Raw genomic sequence first — 27373 nt, 5'->3', positions numbered from 1 at the left:
TAACAATGTCATTTATGTAAGCAGCGTACCACAATGGGCCACAAAATGCGATCCATCATCTGCTGGAAAGTGGCTGGCGCCCTGTGCAACCCAAAAGGCATGGTCCTAAATTGGTACAACTGGAAGTGAGACGAAAAACACTGTCCTCTCTATGGATTTTGGAGTCAGGGATATTTGCCAGTACCATTTTGTTAAATCCAGTGTTGTCATAAAATGAGCCATGCCTAGATGCTCCAGCAACTCATCTAGTCGGGGCATGGGATAAGCACCGAACTTTCATTTTTCATTGACTCGCCTGAAATCAATGCAAAACCGAGTTGAATCATCTGGCTTATCCACCAACACAGTTGGACTGTTCCAGTCACTTTGGCACTTTCCCCCTGTCTGAGCATTTCATCAATTTTCATTTTCACTACCCGCCTTTTGCGTTCAGGTATACAGTATGGTCTCTGGCAAACTGGTGCCCCCGACTCAATTGCAATGTGATGATGGGCTACTCAAGACTGTCCCGGGATGGGAGAAAACACATCAGCAAACTTCGCCAATAAAGAAAGATCAGATCCCAGGTCTGTGATGTCATCTGCTTGCACCACTAACAAAGCCTCCTCATGCAACCAGGGCTTCAAGAGATTTACAGTGCCGTGAAAAAGTATTTGCCGTCTGTCTGATTTTCTGTGTTTTTGCATATTTTTGACACTGAATGTTATCAGATCTTCAACCAAAATCTAATATTAGATAAAAGGGACCCTGAGTAAACAAACAACACAAAATGTTGATACTTATTTCATTTATTTACTAATCCTTAGTAGTCCATTTATTCAGCGTTCGTCAGGCATGTCAGGTCCAATTTATTTTCATACGCACTGTTTATTTTACATGCGCTGTTAAAAAAAATAAATAAAAATAATTCAGAGTAAAACAGGTTCAGAAGGCATTGTAAACACAGGTATCTACAGCCAAAGCTGTATTTGTCATATACCTCTTTGTAAACGTGCATACTGATAAATCCTATCTTGATCACTCATTTTATCACCAAACTCCTCAATAATGCTATCCAAGTCATTATTTTATTACTAACACAGCCAAGCGCTGGATGCGGAAGCAGCTATCTGTGGTGCTTTTTTCTGTGGTGCATGGGGCTCCTGTATTGCTCAGATACACCCTTTTTTCGGCTTCATTCAGCTCCTATCTGTCTCACCTGGCCATTGAAAGGTTTTCTCTGTTTTTCTGGAGAAAAAACGACATAGGACCGCAAAGGATTAATGGCTATTAACCACATGTAATATCACATATCACTGACACATAGCTAAGAAGGTTTTTGTGGCATTCTGCAGCAAAGAATCAGGCATTTGGATAATAGAATAAAATTAAAGAATTGATACCAGAACAGATTACTCATGGTGCAACACAGTACATCAGTTTGGTTAGCTGCCAGGACTAAGAAGATTAAAAGCCTTACAAAGCCACTGATGAGGAATTCATTCCCAGGCCTTTTAAGAAGCTGGCTTAATTGATCCCAGTGACTTTGAGAAAACATTTTATGCTAATGAACACCTTAGTTTTTTATACTACATTATTATGCATAGGGTGGGGTGATACAAAATATTTGTGATAAGATTAAGAACTATATTTTTCTAACGCTTTTCAAAAAAAAAAAAAAAAAAAAAACACAGGTTCAATGCTTGTTATCTTATTATTTATGCATGTACAGCACCCCACCCCTATTCTTTCTGAATCTGGAAGTCCTGGGCTCCTAACTGACCCCAGTGTTGTGGTGTAAAGTGTATGGGGTGGTTCAAACATTATTACACTTCTCTTCTACCCCTACCAAGAGTACATTTTTAGACCTCTCTTCTACCCCTACCAAGAGTACATTTTTAGACCTCTCTTCTACCCCTGCCAAGAGTACATTTTTTAGACTTCTTTTCTACCCCCTTGTGATGGGGTGCCCCGTCCCTTAGTATATTTGTGCATTGTTTATTATGATTTATTGTATTATTATGATTTGTTGTATTATATATGACGACGGGAAGCCTGTATTGTTATTATTTGTGGTGCAGACAAAAATTTGCAGCCATTTGTATTGTTTATTTTGTTGTACCTCTTGTGAGAATGCGTCACTGTCGGCTAAGTAATTATTGAATGGCTGACCGTAACGCAAACTAATTTAAACCTGTGTAGAATGCAACCATTTCCGAATTGATCGATTGTTGTTAGTCTGGAGATGATCGCATATAAATAGAAGCCCACAGCTTTTGCAGGGGAGTTCAAGAGTGGAGAATGAGAGTCAGAGAGAGGAGGTAAAATAATAACTTAAAGAAAACTATTGCTACGCATGCTGGTTCAACACCAATACCATACTTGTTTTATTTAGGAATTGTTAGTGTTTGTTTGGTGTCTGTTTCTTTTGGCCATCATACCTTTTTGTTTTGTGAAAATCTTTTATTTATTAAAAAGCGGAAGCAGCGCATTTCATACCCCAGTGTTGTCTGTGACATCACAACACATGCCAGCCTGCCACACTTGGTGATCAGAAGTGGGATACAGCACCACAGTCACAGGCTAGAAGGGAGATAGTACTGCAGGTACATTTTTTAAAATCATTTTTCTGGATTTTTTGTATAAATGGAGGAAGAATAAAAAAGAATAAAAAAATTCAAATGGATAAGTGGATCTGGGGGAACCGTGAAAAGCCCAAATGAAGTGGGATGATGGGCTGCAGGACCTCCTCAGTAGTCTTGAGGAGCAAGGGTGGTGCCTTGCTTGTGGTGAGTACAGACACACGGTGGTATGCTACCCCCTCCAAGAGGAAGAGGAGCTGCTAGCTAAGAAAAGGGGGGAGCACGAGGGTCCAGTGGCCAGAAGAGGGAAACACCAGCATCCAGCATCCAGAGGGGGGTGCACAAGCGTCCCGCATCCAGAAGGGGGGGAGCATGACTGTCCAGCACCCAGAAGTGGGGAGCACGAGCACCCACAGCTGAAGAGGGGGGAGCTGGTGCCTCCACAGCCCAAAGCTGAGCTTCCTGTACCCATGAGGGAGGAGCCAGAGAGGGAGCTGAACTGGTGGCATCTGGATTGTGGGGAGGGTAACCACCCAAAAAACCACTGCCCAGACCAAGCAACCAAGAAGAAACTGTGCCAGGGTTCAGCATGAAAGGGAGAAGCCCCGTTGTCTCCAGAGAGAAAGGGAGAGGTCTGCTCTCTCCTGCACTGAGGGAAGACTGGCTGCTGTTCTTGCCTTGAGACTGTCTGCTGCTTCTTCCTTCATCACCAGAAGGAGAAGCCCATTAAACAGAGTGGAACATTAAAAATTCATTAAACACACATTCAATTATAGAAACAGAGTGAATGACAATATAGAGAATTACAAATCCATTAATTTAACACACTTTCAATTATAGGCATGGAGTAAATGACAATATAGTGTTACAAATCTGAAACAAAAATATATTGGAAATGTGAAAAAATGCCAAGTTATCAAAAGTGCCCAGTAATTTAAAGTGGAGAGAATCTCATCTGACAGACTCCCTGGGGAGTGCAAGGATGTTTGACCAGGAGCTCGGAACCTCATCACAGACTCCCTGGGGAGCATAAGGTTGTTTGGCCAGAATCTCAGAACCTCGTCAGGCAGACTCCATGGGGAGAGCGAGGATGTTTTGCCAGGAGCTTGGAACCTCATCAGACAGACTCCATAGGGAGCATGAGGATGTTTGGCCAGGAGATCAGAACCCAATCAAACACAGATTCCATGGGGACTGTGATGATGTTTGGCCAGGAGCTTGGAACCTCATCAGACACAGACTCCATTGGGAGAGTTTGGATGTTTGGCCAGGAGCTCGGAACCTCATGAGACATGGACTTTATTGGGAGCACGAGGATGTGTGGCCAGGAGATTGAAACCTCATCAGACAGACTCCATGGGGAGCATGAGGATGTTTGGCCAGGAGCTTGGAACCTCGTCAGCCACAGACTCCATGGGGAGAGTTTGGATGTTTGACCAGGAGTTTGGAACCTCATCAGCCACAGACTCCATGGAGAGTGCAAGGATGTTTCACAAGCCTCTTGTGTACAAGGATCCTGGGATGTTAGTTTATTATTACAGGCACTTGCTCATCGGTATGTAATTACCTGGATAAACAGTTAAGGAAAAATGTTGAACACTTCAAACTAACTTTCTATTCTCAATAATGAACAATGTAATGCTGTACTGTCTTTATAACAATGAATACAATGAAAAAAAGATAAATGTACCTTGATCCAGCGCCAGATTCATCTAACAAAACAAACTAAATAAAATATGCACTCATTTCCAAGGTTACCTGACAGATCAAACACAATGGTTTGCAAAGATAAGTGAATTTAATTGTTTTCTACAATTTTAACCTGTTAAACCCCCAGTCTCCCACAGGCAATTTCCGCCTGGAGGGCTATAACCTTAAATAAATTACATTATCTTCCAAAGTATAGACAGCACAGGCATGGTTCAGGGCTCGGATTCAATGTAACCCCCTGGCCATTAGGACTAAAACCTCAGATTTGATATAAGTCTTACTCACTACTACACTGGAAGGAGATATCCAGAAAATATATATATCCATAAACAAGAAATGCTTTTCATTTGTTTATATTCTATCATCATATTTTCACCTTGTAGCACATGAAAAGAGCCAGAGTGCTTCCCCAACATGTCTACTACACTGGATAAAAAATTGAAACTGATTGAGTAAAGGGATCAAATTCTACATGGGTTTTTACAAAGCTAGGCCCAAGGGTCCCCAAACCTCTCCGAACCTCTCCAAAAATGAATATTATGTAAATCTCTATGGCCATTCATACGCTAGTTTCTTAAGCAAGTTCTAAAAGGGAGGTTACCTTCTGGCACCTCACATGCTATACATTGCCACATGAATTAGATTTTGTAATCCTTTTTTACTTATTTGTCCAATATTTAAATTAAAAGGTGGCCTTTTTGGAGAGCTTTGGGGTGCCCGAAATGTATCCATGATGAGTATGCATAACACATACTTTTAGTTAATATGCCACAACTGTCAGACACATTGCTCTCACATAACTATGTGTTTGTGCAGAAGAATGTTGTTACTGAGATTTTTTTGTAGCTCTGAACGTAAAGTGCGTAAATGTCAAGAAGCAAAATAATGAGGATTTTTTTTTTCAAAATAAAGTGGTTACACTCATTCAAGCACTGCTGACAGGTGAACATGTGTGAATCATGTGCGTCTGATAAATGTCTACAAAGATGATAATAATAATAATAATAATAATAATAATAATAATAATAATAATAATAATAATAATAATAATAATAATGAGATTGCAGACACCTTTCCTGCTCTAAATAGGCTGCCAGACTGAATACACCTCAGTTCTTTTCATCTTTACTTTGATTGACATGTGGCAAACAAAGGAACTGAGTGAGTGATTGTTGGAGCAGGCAGACAGCTTATCTTGAAAGGCTAAGAAACCTACACCATCTCTAGGTGAGTAACATCACTCCTTGTAATCATGGAAATATAAAAAAGTTTGCTAAACACTCCCATGCAATAATCTAGACCAAGGAACATCAATGAGAAAATAATAAAGACGGACGGGAAGCAACAATTACTTCTTGCAACTTGTATTGCATTGTAAATATATACAGCAGCACAGCACAGATGAGACATGGTGTTGCTCTTTACTATGCAATAAAAATTGTTAAAAAAATGTTATTTCTATGTGCCCCTTGAGCGTCAAATGGTTGCATTTTCTAATAACATTTACAGTAAAAATGCATATAGAAAATTATGCATAATAATAATAATAATAATAATAATAATAATAATAATAATAATATAATAATAATAATAATAATAATAATAATAAATGTAGTGTGGATCCATTATACTTACAAATCCTGAAGAGGCTGCAATCCATATTCAAATGCTGCTTCACAGACGCTGAATCTGCGCTCTCCAACCCAGAAACTTGATCATTTTCGCCGTCACTTTCACTATTATCCATCTCCTCGAAAACTTCAAATAGACTGAATCGACTTCTTTTGGGATGCTTTGGAACACTGCTCGCCATTTCATTTTATAAATTTTACAAATTGAAAAATTATCAGAAAAAGGTAAGAAACCTTGATCCTAAGTGCGTAATACTGCACTCTCGCTTGCAAATATGTGTCTTGTTTACATACGCACATCGATTAGTCTGCAATGGATTAGACTACAAACAGTCAAGGTATAAATGGACAGCTTGTGACCTCCCCTACAACGTGATCAGGGAGATTTCACCATCAACAGATACATGTAAGGCCAGAGCCTTACATGTATGTTTTTGAATTGTGAGGTACTAGACACATTGTGAAGGGAATATCTCAGCGATGAAATGGCGAATTCATAAGAACATAAGAACATAAGAACATAAGAAAGTTTACAAACGAGAGGAGGCCATTCGGCCCATCTTGCTCGTTTGGTTGTTAGTAGCTTATTGATCCCAAAATCTCATCAAGCAGCTTCTTGAAGGATCCCAGGGTGTCAGCTTCAACAACATTACTGGGGAGTTGATTCCAGACCCTCACAATTCTCTGTGTAAAAAAAGTGTCTCCTATTTTCTGTTCTGAATGCCCCTTTTTCTAAACTCCATTTGTGACCCCTGGTCCTTGTTTCTTTTTTCAGGCTGAAAAAGTCCCTTGGGTCGACACTGTCAATACCTTTTAGAATTTTGAATGCTTGAATTAGGTCGCCACGTAGTCTTCTTTGTTCAAGACTGAACAGATTCAATTCTTTTAGCCTGTCTGCATATGACATGCCTTTTAAGCCCGGAATAATTCTGGTCGCTCTTCTTTGCACTCTTTCTAGAGCAGCGATATCTTTTTTATAGCGAGGTGACCAGAACTGCACACAATATTCAAGATGAGGTCTTACTAGTGCATTGTACAGTTTTAACATTACTTCCCTTGATTTAAATTCAACACTTTTCACAATGTATCCGAGCATCTTGTTAGCCTTTTTTATAGCTTCCCCACATTGTCTAGATGAAGACATTTCTGAGTCAACAAAAACTCCTAGGTCTTTTTCATAGATTCCTTCTCCAATTTCAATATCTCCCATATGATATTTATAATGTACATTTTTATTTCCTGCGTGCAGTACCTTACACTTTTCTCTATTAAATGTCATTTGCCATGTGTCTGCCCAGTTCTGAATCTTGTCTAGATCATTTTGAATGACCTTTGCTGCTGCAACAGTGTTTGCCACTCCTCCTACTTTTGTGTCGTCTGCAAATTTAACAAGTTTGCTTACTATACCAGAATCTAAATCATTAATGTAGATTAGGAATAGCAGAGGACCTAATACTGATCCCTGTGGTACACCGCTGGTTACCACACTCCATTCTGAGGTTTTTCCTCTAATCAGTACTTTCTGTTTTCTACATGTTAACCACTCCCTAATCCATGTACATGCGTTTCCTTGAATCCCAACTGCGTTCAGTTTGAGAATTAATCTTTTGTGTGGGACTTTGTCAAAAGCTTTCTGGAAATCTAAATAAACCATGTCATATGCTTTGCAATTATCCATTATCGATGTTGCATCCTCAAAAAAATCAAGCAAGTTAGTTAGGCACGATCTCCCTTTCCTAAAACCATGTTGACTGTCTCCCAGTACCCTGTTACCATATAGGTAATTTTCCATTTTGGATCTTATTATAGTTTCCATAAGTTTGCATATAATAGAAGTCAGGCTTACTGGTCTGTAGTTACCTGGTTCAGTTTTGTTTCCCTTTTTGTGGATCGGTATTATGTTTGCAATTTTCCAGTCTGTCGGTACCACCCCTGTGTCAAGAGACTGCTGCATGATCTTGGTTAGCGGTTTGTAAATAACTTCTTTCATTTCTTTGAGTACTACTGGGAGGATCTCATCCGGCCCAGGGGATTTGTTTATTTTAAGAGCTCCTAGTCCCTTTAACACTTCTGCCTCAGTTATGCTAAAGTTATTTAAAACTGGATAGGAACTGGATGACATGTGGGGCATGTTGTCAGTATCTTCCTTTGTAAAAACTTGTGAAAAATAATCATTTAACATATTTGCTATTTTTTTTTCTTCCTCTACGATTTTGCCATTTGTATCTCTTAAACATTTAATCTCCTCTTTGAATGTTCTCTTGCTGTTGTAATATTGGAAAAACATTTTGGAATTGGTTTTAGCTCCCTTAGCAATGTTCATTTCTATTTCTCTCTTGGCCTTTCTAACTTCCTTTTTGACTTGCGTTTGCAGTTCTGTGTACTCTTTCTGCGTACTTTCTTTTTGGTCCTTTTTTAATGCTCTGTAAAGTGCCTTTTTTCGCTGAATATTTTTTTTAATTGATCTATTAAACCATTTTGGCAATTTAGTTTTACATTTAGATTTGTCTACTTTAGGGATATAATTGTTTTGCGCCTCTAGTACTACATTTTTGAAGAACAACCATCCTTCTTCTGTGGGTGTTTTCTCTATTTTACTCCAATCTACTTCTGTTAGTCTCTGTTTCATGCCTTCATAGTTTGCTTTTCTAAAATTGTAAACCTTAGCTTTAGTCTTTACTTTTGGGGATTTAAAAAACACTTCAAATGAGACCATGTTGTGGTCTGAGTTTGCCAGTGGTTCTCTGACCTCTGTTTTAGTTATTCTATCTTCGAATAATTTTTGAAATTATTTTGAAAAGACTAAATCAAGGCATGCCTCCCCTCTAGTGGGTACCTTCACAAATTGTGTTAGGAAGCAGTCATTTGTCATTTCCACCATTTCTATTTCATCCTTCGCGCCACCCACCGGGTTTTCCCATTTTATTTGGGGGAAGTTGAAATCCCCCATTAGTATGGCTTCTCCTTTGCTACACACATTTCTAATGTCATTGTATAACAGATTATTGTGCTCACCGTCTGAATCTGGCGGTCTATAGCATGCTCCTATTATTATGCCTTTTGAATTTTTGTCTGTTATTCTGACCCATATTGATTCGGTTTTATTTTCTTTGTCCAGGTTTAACACCTGGGCTTCAAGACTGTTTCTTATGTATAGCGCTACCCCTCCTCCTCTTCTGTCCTGCCTGTCTTTCCTATACAGTGTATACCCACAAATATTATATTCGTCCCCATCACTCTCAGATAACCACGTTTCTGTAACACCTATCACATCATAGTTACCTGTTAGTGCAGTAGCTTCAAGTTCTAGAATTTTGTTTCTGATACTTCTAGCATTTAGATAAATACATTTAATGGTTGTCTTACCTGAGTTGTTGTTCTTGTTTTGATGCGGTCTCCCTTCTGTTTTTTTGTTGATTTCTCCCCCCTTCCTTTCTAGTTTAAATGCTTCCGAACCTGCTCGAGGATCTTTTCTCCGAGTAGGCTAGTTCCCTTGTTATTTAAATGCAGTCCATCCCGTCTATACAGATGGTCCTCGTTGTAGAATGTGGTCCAATGATCAAGATAGGTGAAGCCTTCCCGTGTGCACCACGTCTTCAGCCATGCGTTTTGATTAATTATTTCCAGCTGTCCATATGGTCCTTTGCAAGGTGCTGGTAGTATACCAGAAAATACCACAGTTTTGGTTTTCTCTTTTAATTTCCTTCCTAGCTCTCTGAATTTGTTTTGCAGGGATTTTGGTCTGTCTCTTCCAATGTTGTTTGTACCGATGTGGACGACTACTACCGGGTCGTCTCCTGTTCGTTCTAGGAGCCTGTCCACGTTCTCAGTGATGTGCTTGACCGAGGCTCCCGGAAGGCAGCACACTGTTGTAGTAAGGGGGTCCAAACTGCGAACTGAACTTGCTGTGTTTCTCAATATGGAGTCCCCAACAATCATGACCTCCCTTCTTTTTGCTGTCTGGTCACCACTGTCAATAGGGTCCTGGATGTTGTTCCTTTCATTCTCTTGTTGTTGGTTCTGCTCATCAAAATTCTGAAGTGACTCAAATCTGTTGGTTGTTTTGATTTCTGGTGGTGGTGTTTGACGAAGTTTCTTTTTTTCCCTGCTTCTGCCTACCTGAAAAATTCCTTCGCTGTTTGATGGTAGGAAAATGTTTTTGGTGCAAGACTGAGTAACTTCAGTCAAAAAAACGCAAAACGTAAAAACATTACATAATGTCTTTTAAAAACTTTATATTACACATATTACCATGGTACCAAGGTGCCGTTCCCCCCACCCCCCACCCCCCCCCCCATATTCTCCAATTATCGGTGAGTTTTCTGTATTAAATATTTGTTCCCAGAAACTACTAAAATCAGTTACTCTTAAAAAAAAAAAAAAGAACAAACAAAAGAACCCTCACCCATCATCTCTCTCTCTCTCTCTCTGAGAACTAATCTCTCAGTTGTGGACCGATGTGCAGACGTCAACAGTTGGCTACGATGTGCAAACGTATTTGCCACCAACCATGGTAGGGAACACACCCAAGTGGGTTCTGTGGCTGGAACCTTAATCTAGAGGTCGGACATATAGATTGTGTGTGAAAGTATAAATATTTATGTCCCGAACAGGGACAGTGTCCCGAAGGGGTCACACATAACTGACAAAACCTATGGACGTTAATTCCAGACCATTGATAACATTTTTGTACAAAGAGACCTCACCCTCTACCTCTACCTCTACCATATATATATATATATATATATATATATATATATATATATATATATATATATATATATGTATATATATATATATAAGAGATGCATGTGTTATTGAACGGTTATTAAATAGTGTATGCATGATGTGCTTTTGAAAGTCATTGTTGGCCCCTTTATAAATCGGCGATTGTGGCCACTGTTATTATTGACTGCATTAGAAAAATTACTCGCCCCATAATGAAATTTCGCGCCCAACAGGATTGAACGTTACACTGCAGCGTGTCAATCAATACAGAGCACCAATCAGGAAGGAGACTCACCTGCACGGCCCACCTTTGACGTCGTTATAAGGATAAGCTCCGCCCAGAACGGGGGTTTTGGTCTCTTTTTCTCTTTTTCTCGTGTGTTAAAAAAAAAAAAAAAAAATTAAAAAAGATAATCGCGTTTCAGCATAATATATCTTAAACAGTATGTGTTAGAATTGAAAAAGCCAGTTAATTAACATCGTGTCTGGCTTAAATGGAATTAATTACCAGTTGGGACTGAAGCAAGTCAAATCTGAGCTCGCGTGACGGCCTGACTGGGATAATTCCAGTTGCTGGCGCATACTCTAAAGAGGCGTGTGTGCTAAAAGCATCGGACTGGCGTTTTCCTGCAACGTTCCTGTGCATTTCTTTTTTCTTTTTTTTTTTATGGAATGCCATGTCTTCTGTTTGCTCCTACCCACAACATCTACGAAGGAAATTTGGTTAATGTTAACGTGTATCAACGGAAAATAAATAATAAAATGACAGTATGGGCCCCAACGAGTTATGCTAGCTCCATATAAAACAAAAGGAACAAAGTTTACACGAGTTTGCATTGCATTGGACTTGTTTTTGTTTTCTTTTTGAATGATATATGGTATGTAATGTTTATGTTATTGTTTAATTCAGGGAAATCTGAGTTTATAGAAGCTATTAAGAATAAGAGTGGAAAATGTCTTATTTTCCTTACTTTACTGCAGTACTCACATTATAGAGTTTTGAATGGTATAACAAATAAAAAAAAAAAACTAAACAATTGTCATTTATAAAGGCCTTGTTGTTATTATTATTATTATTATTATATTATTATTATTATTAATAATAATAATAATAATAATAATAATAATAAATAATAATAATAATTATTATTTATTTATTATTATTTTTTTCTGGGGTTATTTTGAAGTGTTGATTTTGAGAACTAAAACTAGTCTAAACAAATGCATTTAAACATTTAACGGTGTTGATAATATTTAAGAACACTACCAGATATTTAAGTATTAAATGCAATAGTACTCTTTGACATTAAGCTGGGTCTACTTTTTTCACCCCAGGTACAATAAACTCTGTTTCATTGGAGTTGTGTGTATATTTAACTATTTAAATATATCTCTGCATATTACTGCTGTACAAGAAAAAAGCGGACAGATATTTCAATTTCGTGGGAGATACTAACTAAAGTGGCACATTGGTTTGAAGTGTACAGTATTATCCAGGTGGAGGCACCACACCATAGTCATTGTTATTCATTCTTGAAGATCTGCATATAGAATAGGACAATACCAATCAGCTCAACATTCAACCACTGGGAACCAGGATCTGATTGTATGCGTACTACTGTAAATGCTAAGTAAACACCAGCTACTCAGACAAGTAAATAAGTTCTGTATATTGCTTGTTTTTGCTCTGGTAGCTCAGTGACCAGAGTGGGGTTACAGTCACCATAGTCAGAGAGGAAGCTAGAGAGAGGTAGCGGTGAGAACAGTGTGGTTGTGTCTGTTGTGCTGTATTATGTTATTCACTAAAGTAATAAACGCTCCTGGCAGGTCTCTGGTTTATATACGTAAGTGCATCTACATTGGGTAAAGCTAAGCAAGAACCTATAATAAACCTTGTATAGACTGTAGTTAAAGAAGTCAAAACATTCAAGAAGTGTTTCAAATTTATGTCATTGAAAAACAAATTCAGTTCTTCTGAGTTATACAAAAAATAGCCACATGTAAATCAGAAGGTTTACTTGCTATTCAAAGGTGTGCCTATATTGTTTGTTACTTACAAAAATATCCACAAAAAATGATGCTACTTTGCAAATAAACAGACACAGGGTATTCAAGTTTAAGTTATGTAAAAATGTACTATATGTGCCTCTTTGGTGCACACAGAGAATTATCATTCGGATTTGCTCGTATAAATCGTATTCGAGTGCAGTAACTGGCTGTCAACGCATATTTAACAGATGAACTAGCAGCAGAAATAATCTCTAGCAATTAATCTCTTTGCACTTAAATCAATTATGGCATTTAAAGTTGAAATTATCTATCACAAACTGATTTGACAACAGATTAAAGTCAAATTATGAGATTCCTACACAAATCTTATTTTACATGTGTGCATTCATCATGGGGTGTATAATGATCTAAACACAGAGTCACTCTAGCATTTATAAACCCCCTTGTTCACTGCAGTCAATACATCACCCCAGAGGGAACCCCCATCTGATGTTAAAAAGTGGATGCGTTTAGTTCTTCACTTTTCAGATTAAAATAGACCACAATATCTAAACCAGAGGTACCTGCTGGCCTGGAACACTAGAAAACTTACCATATACAATGAAAGACACAGAGGCTGTGAGCAATATTTTTCATGGGTTTTGGTCCTGGTTAAAGTTAAAAACATGAACTGTTTACAGGCAGCAGTAGGAACTAGAGACAAGAACCACTGTACAAACCATGCCCAGGGGGGGTTTCACAAGTTGGGATGAGCTATTGTCATTATTTTTATAAGTTGGCTTTGTTTTCACGACTGATTATAATGTAGTTTTTTATTCCATTGATAATACAATCACACAGCTTTACTAACAAGGCAGTTACACAATTATTTTCTTGCTAAGAGTTACTTTAATGTAATTGTCATAATGCAATTATGAAAGGCTCTTTGGTCCTGAATGAACTAGAACAGCCACTTCAGTGAAGAGGGCTATCTAGCGAAACATCGCAATACAAATAAATGCATTTCGAGTTTGTGAGCGCAGCATAGACATGGTCAATAAGTGCTGGAAGGATGCCAAAAGATGAACCAAAGAAAAATGCAGTTACAACCGTACTGCAGCATCTGCCTCTGGAGGGGGGCTCTCACCACAACTGCAACTCGCGTCGTATGAGTCCGTCATTGTAAGAATTCTGCAGCCACAACTGCTTGAGGGTGTCCACTGACAACAGAATCCCTGTGGGGCATTACGTTCCACATTCCAGTGTATGATATACATAAGCAAAATGACCAGTCTGCTTAATGCATTGTAGTTATACCTTAACCCATGATATGGCTAAAATTTAAGGCTGTGAACTATGTTTAGCCTGTTTAATTAAAACAGTAGATTAATTGTTCACCCAATCCTAACTCTCATTTCATTATTGCAATTGGTCAGTGTAGTTTCAGATATTAGTTTATCTATGCTTTTATTTTCCAAACCACTGTAACAAATTGTAAGCCACTGATAATTGTAAATATTGTAAAATAATCTCTACAATTTGAGCAAAACAATTCTCAAATCCAGTTCAGGGTCAGGGTTAGGCTATAGAGACAACTTACTGATGTTTAATGGGAGCTAGACAATGGTGATGTTGGCCTTTTTTTATTAGTAGTATTATTTTATTACTGTGTACATTTATCGTCACAGTAATACCAATAACATACAAAAGCGTGCAGGAATTGTTAGAAGTGTAGGCTAATAGTGCTGAACATAGTTATTTGCATTGCAGGTGCCACGGTAATGGCAAATTTTACCCCCTGCAAAATTCCTCCCAACACCCCCCCTCCCACCGGTCATGTGACATGTCAGCGTTCTGTTGCTATGCGCGTCACTGCTTTTTCTCCACTGATCTTGACACAGACAGTTGAAGTTCATTGACGCAGTCATACAATTGTCTACACAGAGCAATGAAACTGCATCAAATCATTTATCTTTTTACAGTAGAAATTTGTGTTTTTTCCCCCTCAGAAAAGTACATTTACCAGTTGATATTGATAACCAAAGAATAGGGGTATCAGAACGAAAGCTGGTACATTCATTTTGAAAGGTAAAAACATAGAGAAATATTAAAATAAAATATTAATAAATTACAGGTTATTGAAGCCGTCGTGTATTTTTGAAGACATTTAAATAAATAATAAGTGTGTGTGTGTGTATATATATATATATAAAATTAGTGTTTTAGATCTCACAAAACATACATTTTTACTGTTTATATTAATACAATATGCACTTGAAAGTTTTACAATATTTCACTTGTAATCCATAAGTAAATCTTATGATTCCACACAGGTGACTTGCCAGACGGATGACACTGTACTTATGGGGGTTCAGCGGGGACAGCCAACACCACCGTTACTGCTGGGGATCCTTGGAAGCATCCAGAACATTGTGTTTGGACAACACACATGGCTGGGTGATGAGGTGATGGACCACAGCCAGGCTCTGCAACGTAGACAGTACCCACAGGTGGGAGGTTTGCATGCTGTCACCAGCCTGACCCAGCTGACTTCCTTCAGCTCACTGGCTCAGGGATTTGTACAGATTCTTAATGTGTCTGGCATTCACTGGGTCACGGTAAGCAACATGGGCTGCGAAGAAGGTACTTTAAATGTATTTGACTCTTTGGGAATTAATAATAACCATGAATTCCATTCCCAGGTCGTATCACTCCTGCAGTACAGTGGAAAGACAGTTCAGATTGTGTTGCCACATGTAGAGCAAATGCAGGGATGTAGTGAATGTGGACTGTTTACCATCGCAAACAGCCTCACACTCTGCATGGGTGGAGATCCAGGTAAGTTATGTTGTGATCAAAAGCAAATGTGTGATCATTTTTTTTTTGTTTTGCAGATGAATCTCTTACTCCTTTCCCGAGCTGTGAGAGAACCCCCCTCCCAGAGGTAATTTGCAATGATGTGGAGGTCTACTGCACATGCAGGAGACCATGCAGGATTGGACTGGGGCTGATGGTGGAATGCGGGAGGTATGGTGAATGGTTCCATGGCCAGTGCCAAGATCTATGGCCAGAGTGACCTCATAAGTATGGAGGAGTATATGTGCTCCATTTGCAGAGTTACACACATGGGTAAGTATGGTAAGTAAAGTTATAACAGATTTATTATTTAGTTTTTACTGTATATTTTTTACTGTATACTTTAATTATTAATTGGTACGGGAGTCTTAGTTTCTGAGCTACTGAATTATTGCCCGAATTGAGTATTTCCAGGGCAGAGATACCAAAAGTAAATTGGATGTCAGTTATAACACCCACCTTGTTTAATGTACCAGTAGTTATTGTGAACCAGTTGGGGTAGTGCTGATTCATTGTATTTAAATGAAATTGTGCTAAATAAGGTGTAGGTAACATGATATAAAAGTACTTTGGATGTAATTCTGAAGTAATAAAAAACTTTTACATGTACATGTTTCAGATAGTGTATGTAATGCTTCAATTTCAAATTCGATTACCATTCCTATTAATTGATATTAGACAATTACATACCATAAAAGTTAAGTATATGAAATGTCCATATGATTTACTGATAACGTTAGGTTACTCCCATAACCCTGGTTCCCTGAAAAGAATGACAACCAATAACAAATGGGAAGAGCCCTCTCTGACCGTCAGTCACTTAGCATATATAAAAAAGCTACCCTATCAGGGCCCTGTTGTGAGGAGTAAGTCCCTTCTACCTCCTGTTGAAGAGGGTCATCCTCACAGTAGCATATTGCCATTTTCTTTCAAAATTGGAGGTCAGCTGGGGACACAACCTGGAAGGGTAATGGTTGTCATTTTTTTCAGGGAACCAGGGTTATGGTAATAACCTAACGTTTCCTTTCAAGTGGAAAACCAACCATTACCAAATGGGAAAGCTGTATCAAAGCTGTTGTGGTTCCAGATTACCGACAGTACCTCCTCGCGACGATATCCTCAGAGCCCTCATTACGCATAAGGGCATACTGCCTGCAACACCCTAGAGCCCAGAGAGGGCCTCACTCGGTTTGCAACATCAAGGCGGTAAAAATGCACAAATGTCTGACTACCTGTCCTTGTAGCAGCATTGCAAAGCTCATCCAAGAAGGCGCCATGAAAGACAGCCCATGAAGTTGCTTGGCCCCTGGTAGAATGGGCCGTAATGTCCCCAGGCAAGGCGGAGTCCGTCTGTTCATACGCCAAGCATATAGCATCTGCCACACAGTGTGCTAGACATTGTTTCGATAGGGCCTCACCTCTAGAGCGGGACCCACAGACAAATAGCTGGTTGGACTGTCTTCAGAATGCTGTTCTATCCAGGTAACAGTGCAGAGCCCGGACCGGGAAAAGTGTGTGCTGTCTACGGTCCTCCTCTGACTCGTATGGGGGAGGTCTGAAAGTTTCCAAAACCACTGTTTGGTTAATATGGAATGATGGGACCACCTTTGGCAAAAAGACTGGATTTGTTTTTAATGTTACCCGCAAGTCATTCCCAGTGAAAGCCAGGCATGAAGCTCACTTACTCATCTGGCAGATGTAATGGCTATTAAGGCCCTGTGTATTTAGTATTACTTCATATTAACATTTGTTTTAAAATGCATCACAAGCAACTGCAAACTGGTCACCTTTATCAAAAAGTAATGCATATTTGCAATTTATGTGCTGACAGATAAGAGGCAATACAGTCAAAAGTCTACTTTATAGTGAAAACAAAACACAAGTCAAATTTTTGAAATCATGTTTTTTGTTGATCCTATCCTATTATTAAAAAAGCAACATAAGTTGTAGATGTATTAAAAGTATAAACTATTAAAAGCCTTGTTTAGGAAACTTAAAATAGTCTCTAATTTGTTAAAATAAATAAATAAATAAAGAGAACTCTGATGTCATGATAAATTACCCAAATTTCCACAGATATGTAAGTTGTGTGCATTGTATTTGAAAATAAATGTATTCCTGATTAGTAAAAGTACACTTCCTAATGAGGAAAAATGCAGTGAATATGTCAAGATTAACTGATTCTCTGGAAGTCACAAAATATATCTAAAGATTGGTAAAGATTGTTCATGTTGTTTTTTGTATAAATGTATGTTTATGTGTACATGTGTTTGAATGGTCAGGTGAGCTTTACATTAGTACATTAGCTCTAATTAGCATTAGAAACAGCATCAGACCATTTGTGAGAGTTATCAGGATGAACTAGGTCTTACTTATTGAGCAGAACTGTAGTTTCTCGTACAAGTTAGAAAAACTTGTTTGAAACTAACGTGAGTCTCTATACAGCTCCAAGAGTTTAACTGTTTTCACCACATTGCAGCGGCAAAACTAAATCACTTAGAATAACCATCTGTACCAGTACCAAAAGTCTGAAACTTTCTTACATCAAATGTGAAAAAAAAAACATAAATCCCTCTTATACACAATGAGATATAAGTTGTCAAACTAAGGTAAAATTGTTCTTCTTCTTCCGTTCACTTTTTTAAGAGTATGTATCGACTATTCAGACAGAAAAGCTAAATAACTGGACATCTACCAATCATGTGATTCCACATTGGTCAACGTCAAAATAAACCAGGGAACACAAGCAATTTGACATCGACACCATTTATATTAAACAATGTATTTATGTTTTAAAACAGCACATATCACGAAAAAAATATATAATGGTTTGAACTTGCAACACAACGTCCTTGAAGAGCACACAGCCTTAGTCGATTGCGCCACTGGGCAGTTATTGAAATATGTTAATTTTTTAAGCTTACATCCATGCCTGACCAACTTTTGCTGAAAATGAAGCAGCTGCTCGATTCTAGAAGTGAGTTCCTTTTTTGAAAATATCTAGTTTCCTGTTTGGATACCACAGAATGGAATTGTACACAAGAATAGCATGTAGCTTCCTTGTCTAAATCTCTGATCTTCGATAAATTGTATTTCCTTGTTTAATTAAAAATTAAATAAATAATTTATTAGGTAGAAATAAATAAATGCTTAAAAATGCATAAATATATTATTTTTTTTTTTTTTTTGTTAAATAAATAAATGTAGAAATGAATGTTTATATTATAAATGTATACATTAATTAATAAATGGCAAGCCAGAAAAAATGTCATATTAATTGATTTGGCTGATGATTTTATCCAGAGCAACGTAATTTTTTTCAGGGAACCAGGGTTATGGTAATAACGTTCCCTTTCAAGTGGAAAACCAACCATTACTGAACGGGAAGCTGTACCAAAGCTGTCGTGGCTCCAGATTACCAACAGCACAGCCTCACGGCGATAGCCTCAGAGCCCACATGACACTTAAGGGCATGTTGCCTGCAACACCCTAGAGCCCAGAGAGGGTCTTGCTCGGTTTGCAACAACAAGGCGGTAAAAACGTGCAAATTTCTGACTACCTGTTCAGCATTGCGTCGTTCATCAAAGGAGGTGCCATGAAGGAGAGCCCACGAAGTTTCCTGGCCCCTGGTAGAATGGGTCGTAATGTACCCCGGTAAGGGGGAGTCAGTCTGTTCATACGCCGAGTGTATCGCATCTGTCACCCAGTGCTCTAGACGTTGCTTCGATAGGGCCTGACCTCTAGACCGGGATCCATAGCAGATGAACAGCTGGTTGGACTGTCTCCAGGACACCGTCCTATCCAGATAAAAGCGCAGAGCCCGAGCTAGACAAATCGTGTGCTATCTACGGTCCTCCTCTGACTCATGTGGGGGAGGTCTGAAAGTTTCCAAAACCACTGGTTAGTTAATATGGAATGAAGATACCACCTTTGGCAAAAAGGCGGGTTTGCTCTTAATGTTACCTGCGAGTCATTCCAGTGAAAGCCATACATGTGTCTTCGATGGACAGCGCATGAAGCTCACTTACTCGTCTGGCAGACGTGATGGCTATTAAAAACTCCACTTTCAAGGAAACGGCACAGTTCTGCTGACGCCATGGGCTTAAATGTGGGACCCACAGTACCAGTTCTAGATCCCACTTGGGGATCATACTTTTCATGGGAGGATGAAGCCTCTGAGCCCCTTTAAGAAATTGCACTGCCAGAAAGTGTGCTCCAGGGGACACAGAGTCAATTTTGTCATGGCACACTGATATTGCTGCCAGGTATACTTTCAAAGTGGAAACTGATTTTCCTACATCAAACAGGTGTTTAAGAAGGTTAATATTGTCTTAATAGGGCAAATCATAGGATCGTTACCTTCGGCAATGCACCAGTCTTGGAAAACATTCCATTTGTATGAATACTGGGCTCTAGTGCTCGGCGCCCTAGCAGACTGTAGTGTTTCTACTACTGCATCTGGCAAACCTCGTCTGAATAGACGGCTCCGTTCAATGGCCAGACCCAGAGTTGGAGCTGGACTGGGTTCGGGTGCATAATAGCCCCTCCGCTTGACTCAGGAGGTCCTTGCGCTGCGGGAGCAGCCATGATTGACCCGACAACATGTCGGAGAGGAGAGCAAACCAGGGGCGCCTCGCCATCTGGGTGCAGCAAGCAGAACCTGTGCTCTCTCCACCTTGATCCTCTCTAGTGTCAGGGGTAATAATGATAGCGGAGGGAAGGCATACAAGAGCCCCTGTGGCCAGTTGTGGGCTAGTGCGTCTACTCCCAGGGGGCCCCGCCTCTCTCCACGGAGAATTATAGGGGGCAAAGTGTGGATTCGGCTGTGGCAAAGAGGTCGACTCGTGCGCTACGAAACCTCTCCCAAATCTGTTTTACCACTTGAGGATGCAGCCTCCATTCTGAGCAGTCTGGAGCGCTTCTGGACAGGAGGTCTGCTGCCTTGTTGTCCACACTAGAGAGGTGAACCACCCTGATGGATCGCAAGTTTCTGTGTGTCCAGGACAGGAGTCTGTGTGCTGCGTGGTGAAGGCCCGGTGAGTGCAGGCCGCCTTGGTGGTTTATGTAGGCTACCACTGTAGTATTGTCCGTCCGGACAAGCACGTGTTTGTGCGCAAACTGCTGGCGAAAATGAGATAATGCCAGGTTTACTGCTTGCAGCTTTTGGGCATTTATGTGCGCTTGCTGCCAAATGTCCCTTCCATTGACCTCTTATTCCTCTCCCATTTCAGACCGCTCCTCAACCCAGGCTGGAGGCATCTGTAGTGACCACTTCCCTTCTGTGAGGGGATACGAGGCGCAGATTGCCGGGATAGAGCCACCACTCCAGTGTCTTCCGGCATTGTCTGGACACTGTCCGATCGCGGACTGGGTGCACCTTGAACGTATTTACCCAGGCTTGAAGCGGGTGCATTCTCAGCAGCCCTAGTGGAAGGATTCTCGAGGCGGCTGCCATCAGCCCCTACAACCTTTGGTATATTCAGACCTGTAATGTCACCAGTATCGTTTTCCTCTTCCTTCTTGGCCTGAGTTAACCACAGGTGTCTTCGGGTGGCTAGCAGTGCCGCTAGAAACCTGCCCCCTTGTTAAAGCCAATTGCTCCCCTGTGTTCGTCTCCGTTGCCCTCTCCTACAGCCTCTTGGCCAGCTGTGCCTGGTACTAGACCAGTATGGACGTAGCATTGACCGCTCTGGTTGACAGTGCCGTTGACGCATACGCCTTTTTTAGCATCGTGTCTGTTGTTCTGCCTAGCTTGGATGGGCAGGTTGGGTTTTTGTCCCCTTTGGTGTTGGTGCCCAGAGAGCGCAGACGAAGCCGGGCTGATAAGCGCTGACTATATCGGCTTCGGCATTGAGAACCCGCGGTCGGTGCTGAGCAGTCGGTGCCGAGAGCAACCACAATTGGTGCCAAGTCAATCAGTGCCTTGTCTGTCACCGTCGAGGTCGCCGCCGTGCAGAGTGTGCTCGGTGCCGAGGCAATCGATGCCGAGGTCAGTTTTCTCACCAGTGCCGAGTTCAGTCGGCGTCAGAAGTGGCGCCGAAGATGTTTTCCACCAGTGCCGAGCAATCGTACATTTTGTGTGTGATAGAACATGAATACGTCTACTTCAACCAAAAAAAAAGGAAAAGGAACAACTCCAGTATCTCCAAAAAAGCGACAGAAGTGCGAGTGTACGAACAGCAATGATGGCTCTGAGGAAGCGCCTTACACAGAACAGGATATCAGTCAAACCACTATTTTGAACGACCTACAAGCTATCAAGCAACTTCTTCAAAACCTGCTTGAAAATAATACAAAAACACAGGAGAAAATATCAAACCTGGAAGCAAGGATAACTGAGACAGTAACTTGTATTTCTTCCATAGAAGACACTAACAACACCATAAAGCATGACACCAGGGAAAATACAAAGGAAATCCAGAGACTGAGAGATAAAATAATAGACCAAGAAAATCGTAATAGAAGGAACAATATCAGAATTATTGGTGTGCCTGAAAAAACGGAGACAGCGAATTTGGTGGACTTTGCTTGTGAACTACTTTGTGAAATTTTTGGGAAGGACAAACTTGAGAGACAACATCGACTTGAAATTGAACGCGCACATCGTACACTGAAACCAAGGCCTGCTCCAGGAGAGAGACCCAGCGCGCTTATTATTTGGTTTCTGAGGTACCAGGATAAACAACTAGTGATGGAACTTTCAAGACTGGCGGCAAATCAGGAGCAGAGGCAGCAAACCAGAGTTACAGGAAAAAAGGAAAGGACATGATTCGATTCGAAAATATCTGCGTGGCAAGAATATACGGTATGGAACTGTGTATCCAGCATCCTTCAAGCTTACTTTTGAAAACATTTCTTTTGCTCTGTGGTGAAAACGTCTTCCTTCATGAAAAGCAAGTTTCTAGATTTTGCTGAACCAACGAAGAAAAGGGACCATTAAAACATGAGACGGGACAGTTCACCCCCTCACTATCACAAGGTATACTATTTCAATAGATATGGACATATAGACTACTGTCAAAAATATGATGGGAAAAGAAGCATAGTATTGAAATTTTGTTTGTGTGCAACTTAATTTTACGGAGACATCTTTTAACTTAGCTGCTGCATGAATGAAAATATATGCATGTATGTATTTGTATGTTGTGTACAAAGAATAACGTTAATAACTAGTAGCTATATCAATGTGTCAAGTATCTGTGTAGGCTTACCTCCATTTATGAATTTACAACTACACAGACTTTTAAATACATTCTTGCAAGATTATAACTAAGCTCACACTTTCGCTCCGAATGTTTTATTGCTAACTACTGTATTTAGTTAATACATTATTTATTTTACTGAGCAGGTGTTTTTCTTCTGACTGAGTTCTGAGTTGTTTTCGATGGGTGTTTAGATGTTGGTTAACACCCTCATCAGATACTTTTTCTCTTAATTTTTTTTTTTTGTTTTATTCTCACTAGTTCTTTGTTTATGTAATATTCGAATGCTGTTGAAAATCATACCTAACTGAAATCAACACAGACTAAAGGTGGTATCGTGGAATGTAAAGGGATTTAATCACCCTATTAAATGTCATATGTGATGTGATGTAGCATTGCTATAGGAAACTCACTTGTTAGAAGCAAGGATAGAAACTAAAAAGGAGTTGGGTAGTTCACGTTTTCTACTCCATGTATAACTCAAAATCCAGGAGAGTTGCTATATTAATAAATAAAAAACTAAACTTTACACGTATTGACAAACTGCAAGACGAGTATTAACTGCAAGGATGTATTATAGCAATTAAAATAAATGTAGGTAACCAAATGTTTATTTTATCAAGTATATATGCCCCTAATTATAACCAGCAAGAATTCTGTAAATCTCTAATGCAAATACTAAATCCACTGAGAGATCTCCCATGGATAGCTGGAGGGGACTTTAAAGCTACCATTGATGACATTGTTGAATGTACATTGAAAGATATAGGTGGATTTAAGGGAGTATCGCCAGCTTTAAAAAATACAGTTTTAATTAAATTACTGAATGTGGCTTAGTGGAGATTATTAAACCCCACAAAAAAGACTATTCTTTTTTCTTAGCTGCACTTAAAACTTTTTTCCAGAATTGATTATATATTTATATCAAAATGTATTGTTGCAAATACGCTAGATGCGTCTATTAATACTAATCAAGTTTCTGATGACGCCCCTGTCACACTCTTACTTGATTTTGATAATATATCTATTAAAAAAGAAAGAACATGGAGGGTTAATATCATTAATTAGAGACACAAAATTTAAAGACTACATTCAGTCGGCGACTAAAGAATATTTTGATATTAACAGTAATGGTGAAACAAATCCAAATGCTGTATGGGACACCGTTAAAGCTTATATCAGAGGGTGAATAATTTGTTATGCTTCAGCAAAAAAGAAAAAACTAAATGACAAAATTAAAATCCTTCAAAAAAGTATCAAAGAAACTGAGGCTAAATTTATTATAGATCCAAGACCAGCAAATTACACTTTACTTATTCGACTTAAATTTCAACTAAACAACATACTCACAGAACAAAGAGTGTTCCACTTGAATAGAATAAAAAGGTTATATTATGAACAAGGTGACAAATCTGGCAAAGTTCTGGCAAATTAACTCAAAAGGCTTAGTGAATCTAGATCAGGAGTGTCCAATCCTGGTCCTGGAGGGCTCGTATCCCTCCTGGTTTTTGTTTCAACTGTACACTAAATTGCTTAATTGGACCAATTAAGCCTTTAATAAGTGCTTGATTAGTCCAGTTAACTAATTTAATGGACAGTTGAAACAAAACCCAGGAGGACACCGGCCCTCCAGGACCAGGATTGGGCACCCCTGGTCTAGATGTACAGCAGCTATTAAATACCGAGATGACCAAGTAATTACCAATCCTGAAGAAATTAATAAAGAATTAAAACTATTTTATAAGAAACTCTATTTTGCAAATAACATTAATGATAAAATGCATATCGATTCATTTCTAAATAAAGCTAAACTTTAAAAATTAACAGAAGACCAAGCTAATTGTCTTGAAAACACAATTTCTTTGCAAGAAGTGTTGAGGGCTATGACAAAATCTCATACAATAAAATTCCTGGAGCACATGGGATATCAGCAGAATTTGATAAACTTAACAAGGAATTATTGGCTAACAGACTAGTTAATATTTTTCAATATGTATTTGCTAACCAGCAATTACCACAATCTATGAATTTATCTCATATTACATTAATTCATAAGGAATTAATTCATATCGTCCAATAGCACTAATCCAAAAAGGAGTTCATGAAAAAAAAGATTTTCGTCAGATAATGTTTTACAACTTCTAACTGTTTTATAAGCTTTCAAAGATCAAAGTCAACAAGCTTTAGTAATATCTTTAGATGCGGATAAAGCCGTCGACGGGGTGAAATGTAATTTCTTATATGCAGTGTTGGATCGTATGGGTTTTAAAGGCAAGTTTATAAATTGGACATCCACATTATATAAAAGTCCAATAGCTTCTGTATACACTGGTACTGTTTTGTCGAAGTCCTTTAATATTTCACGTGGAATGCGTCAGGGATGTCCACTTTAACTATTATTATTTCATTTGGTAATATAAAGTCTGGCAGCATATATACAAAATGACGAGTCTATAACTGGTTTAGCAATTAAAGAAAATACGTCAAAGGTTCTGCTGTATGCATATAATTTATTAGTTTACACTAAACAACTCAACAAATTCCCTTCCTAGCCTTATGAAAGCCATTGAAGCTTTTGTCTACATATTTGGTTACGTGGTTAACTGGTCCATATATCAAGCATTACCAATCTCAAAAGATTGTTTTCCATTTCTTTTTAGAGATTATCAGTTTCAATGGCCACAAAAAAGTATTAAATACCTTGGCTTAACAATTAACCAAAAAAACAAAAAAAAAAAAAAACAATGTATGATTTAAATTTTAAACCTCTTTTAGAGAAAATTAAATTTAAAGTAGATAATTGGAAAATACTTCTAATATCTTTTTGGGGTAAAATTGAAGTAATCAAAATTATGATCCATCCTGTGATAGCATACACAATGTCTATGTTGCCTATAATTCTACCTGGTTCCTTTTTTTAAGGATAGTTAGAGTAAAGTAAGAAGGCTCATTTGAAAATATAAGCTTTAATGCTTTACTAATGGGGGGGGTATTGTTACCCAATACTAAAAATTATTATATGGCATATCACTTTAGATCATTAAGACTCTGGTTTTCTTTCATTTCTAACCATCCTTTATGGCTTTCTGTCTTGCAACAATTGGCTACTCCTATTTTTCTCAGGAAAATTTCATTTCATGGCCCTCCACCTTCTCTTAAGCATATATATATATATATATATATATATATATATTTTTTTTCATTCAAATTTGGACAACATATTTTCTCAATCTTAACATGTATGTTAAATGATTCAAAATCATTCTACTACCAAAGTAAAATATAATAAGAAAATGCTCTAGGAAGAGTCATGGGCTAAAGCAGGAATTACTTCTTATGGTGATTTGTTTTATAAAGGACAATTTATAGAATGTTTAAAAATAATTTGGGTTTAACACAAAACATAAGCTTGCTCTCAAGCAATTGAAGTGTATGGATCCAAGCTTTATTGAACCAAAATTAATACAAACTGAAACTTATCTTCTTAATATTAAGTCATCTCAGAAATTTGTTTCTGGTTTTTAGAAATTTATATTGCTTCATACTAACATAAAAATTTACTACATTAAAAATAAATGGGAGAAAGATATGCAGGTTGAAATCTCTCAAGAAGCTTGGAACCATATCAATTCTAATGTTAAATTTGTTCCATCAATGCGAAGCTTTGTGCAATTCAATTCAAAATTCTAAATCGCTGTCATTATACACCATATAAACTATACAGATCAAACTGTTGGAGATGTGAAAGTGAAGATGGAACATTAATACATATGCATTGGGAATGCAGAAAATTACAAAGTTTCTGGCAAAAAGTAATCCACTCTATATCAAATTTACTGGGATTACATTTAAGAAATGATCCTCAACAAATTATTTTGGGGGAATTATCATCTTTACTTATAAACAAATCTCAGAAAAGAATCCTTTTGTTTTAATGACCACTGCTAAATGCTGCATCCTATTAAACTGGAAGAATATCAATCCACCTTCACTTGAGTTCTGGAGACAGACTTCAATAGAATATTTAGAATATGAGAGAAACTATTATTATAAATTACAGAAGTCTGATGTATTCTTAAAATGTTGGAGTGAAGCTTTAAGCCTATTGATAGAAACATCTTAGATACCATATTTTTATCTTCATTAAACATGTATGAAATCTATCTTAAAATATACTATTAGTCATTTTCCCATGAACTGGTGAGTTATATATTACTATAAACATATATTTTGATGTATAATCTCTATTTATTTGTTCCAGATGAAATCCCTGTTTTAAATTGTTTTAAACTCATGAATAAAGTTTTATTCTGAAAAAAGAAAGGAATACTATTTAATTATCCTTACAAATCGCATACCTTGACCCAAGTAAAAAAAATAAAAACAGCTATGCAAAACAGCTGATATAAAGTGCTCAGAGAAGTTATCTACTTGAATTTGAAAATGCTTTCTCATTATTATTGTTTGGTACTGAAAACATGCATACATTACAAACTTGGCATATGATTTGTATCAAATTAGCTTCATACAGGGTTTATTTGTATCCGAATATTTCATAAGGAGCTCAAAGCAACACACAGACTACAGACTGGGCTGATGGACCACCCTGGCTGTACTAGTGTATGAACTTACTTCATTAATGAACATTAATGTAAGAGTGCAGAAGATATAAACCGTGTTCTCAGCGCTGTATTGT

This window comes from Polyodon spathula, chromosome 7 (assembly GCF_017654505.1).
Source record: "Polyodon spathula isolate WHYD16114869_AA chromosome 7, ASM1765450v1, whole genome shotgun sequence".
Lineage (NCBI taxonomy): Eukaryota > Metazoa > Chordata > Actinopteri > Acipenseriformes > Polyodontidae > Polyodon > Polyodon spathula.
This window is presented reverse-complemented; position numbering follows the sequence as displayed.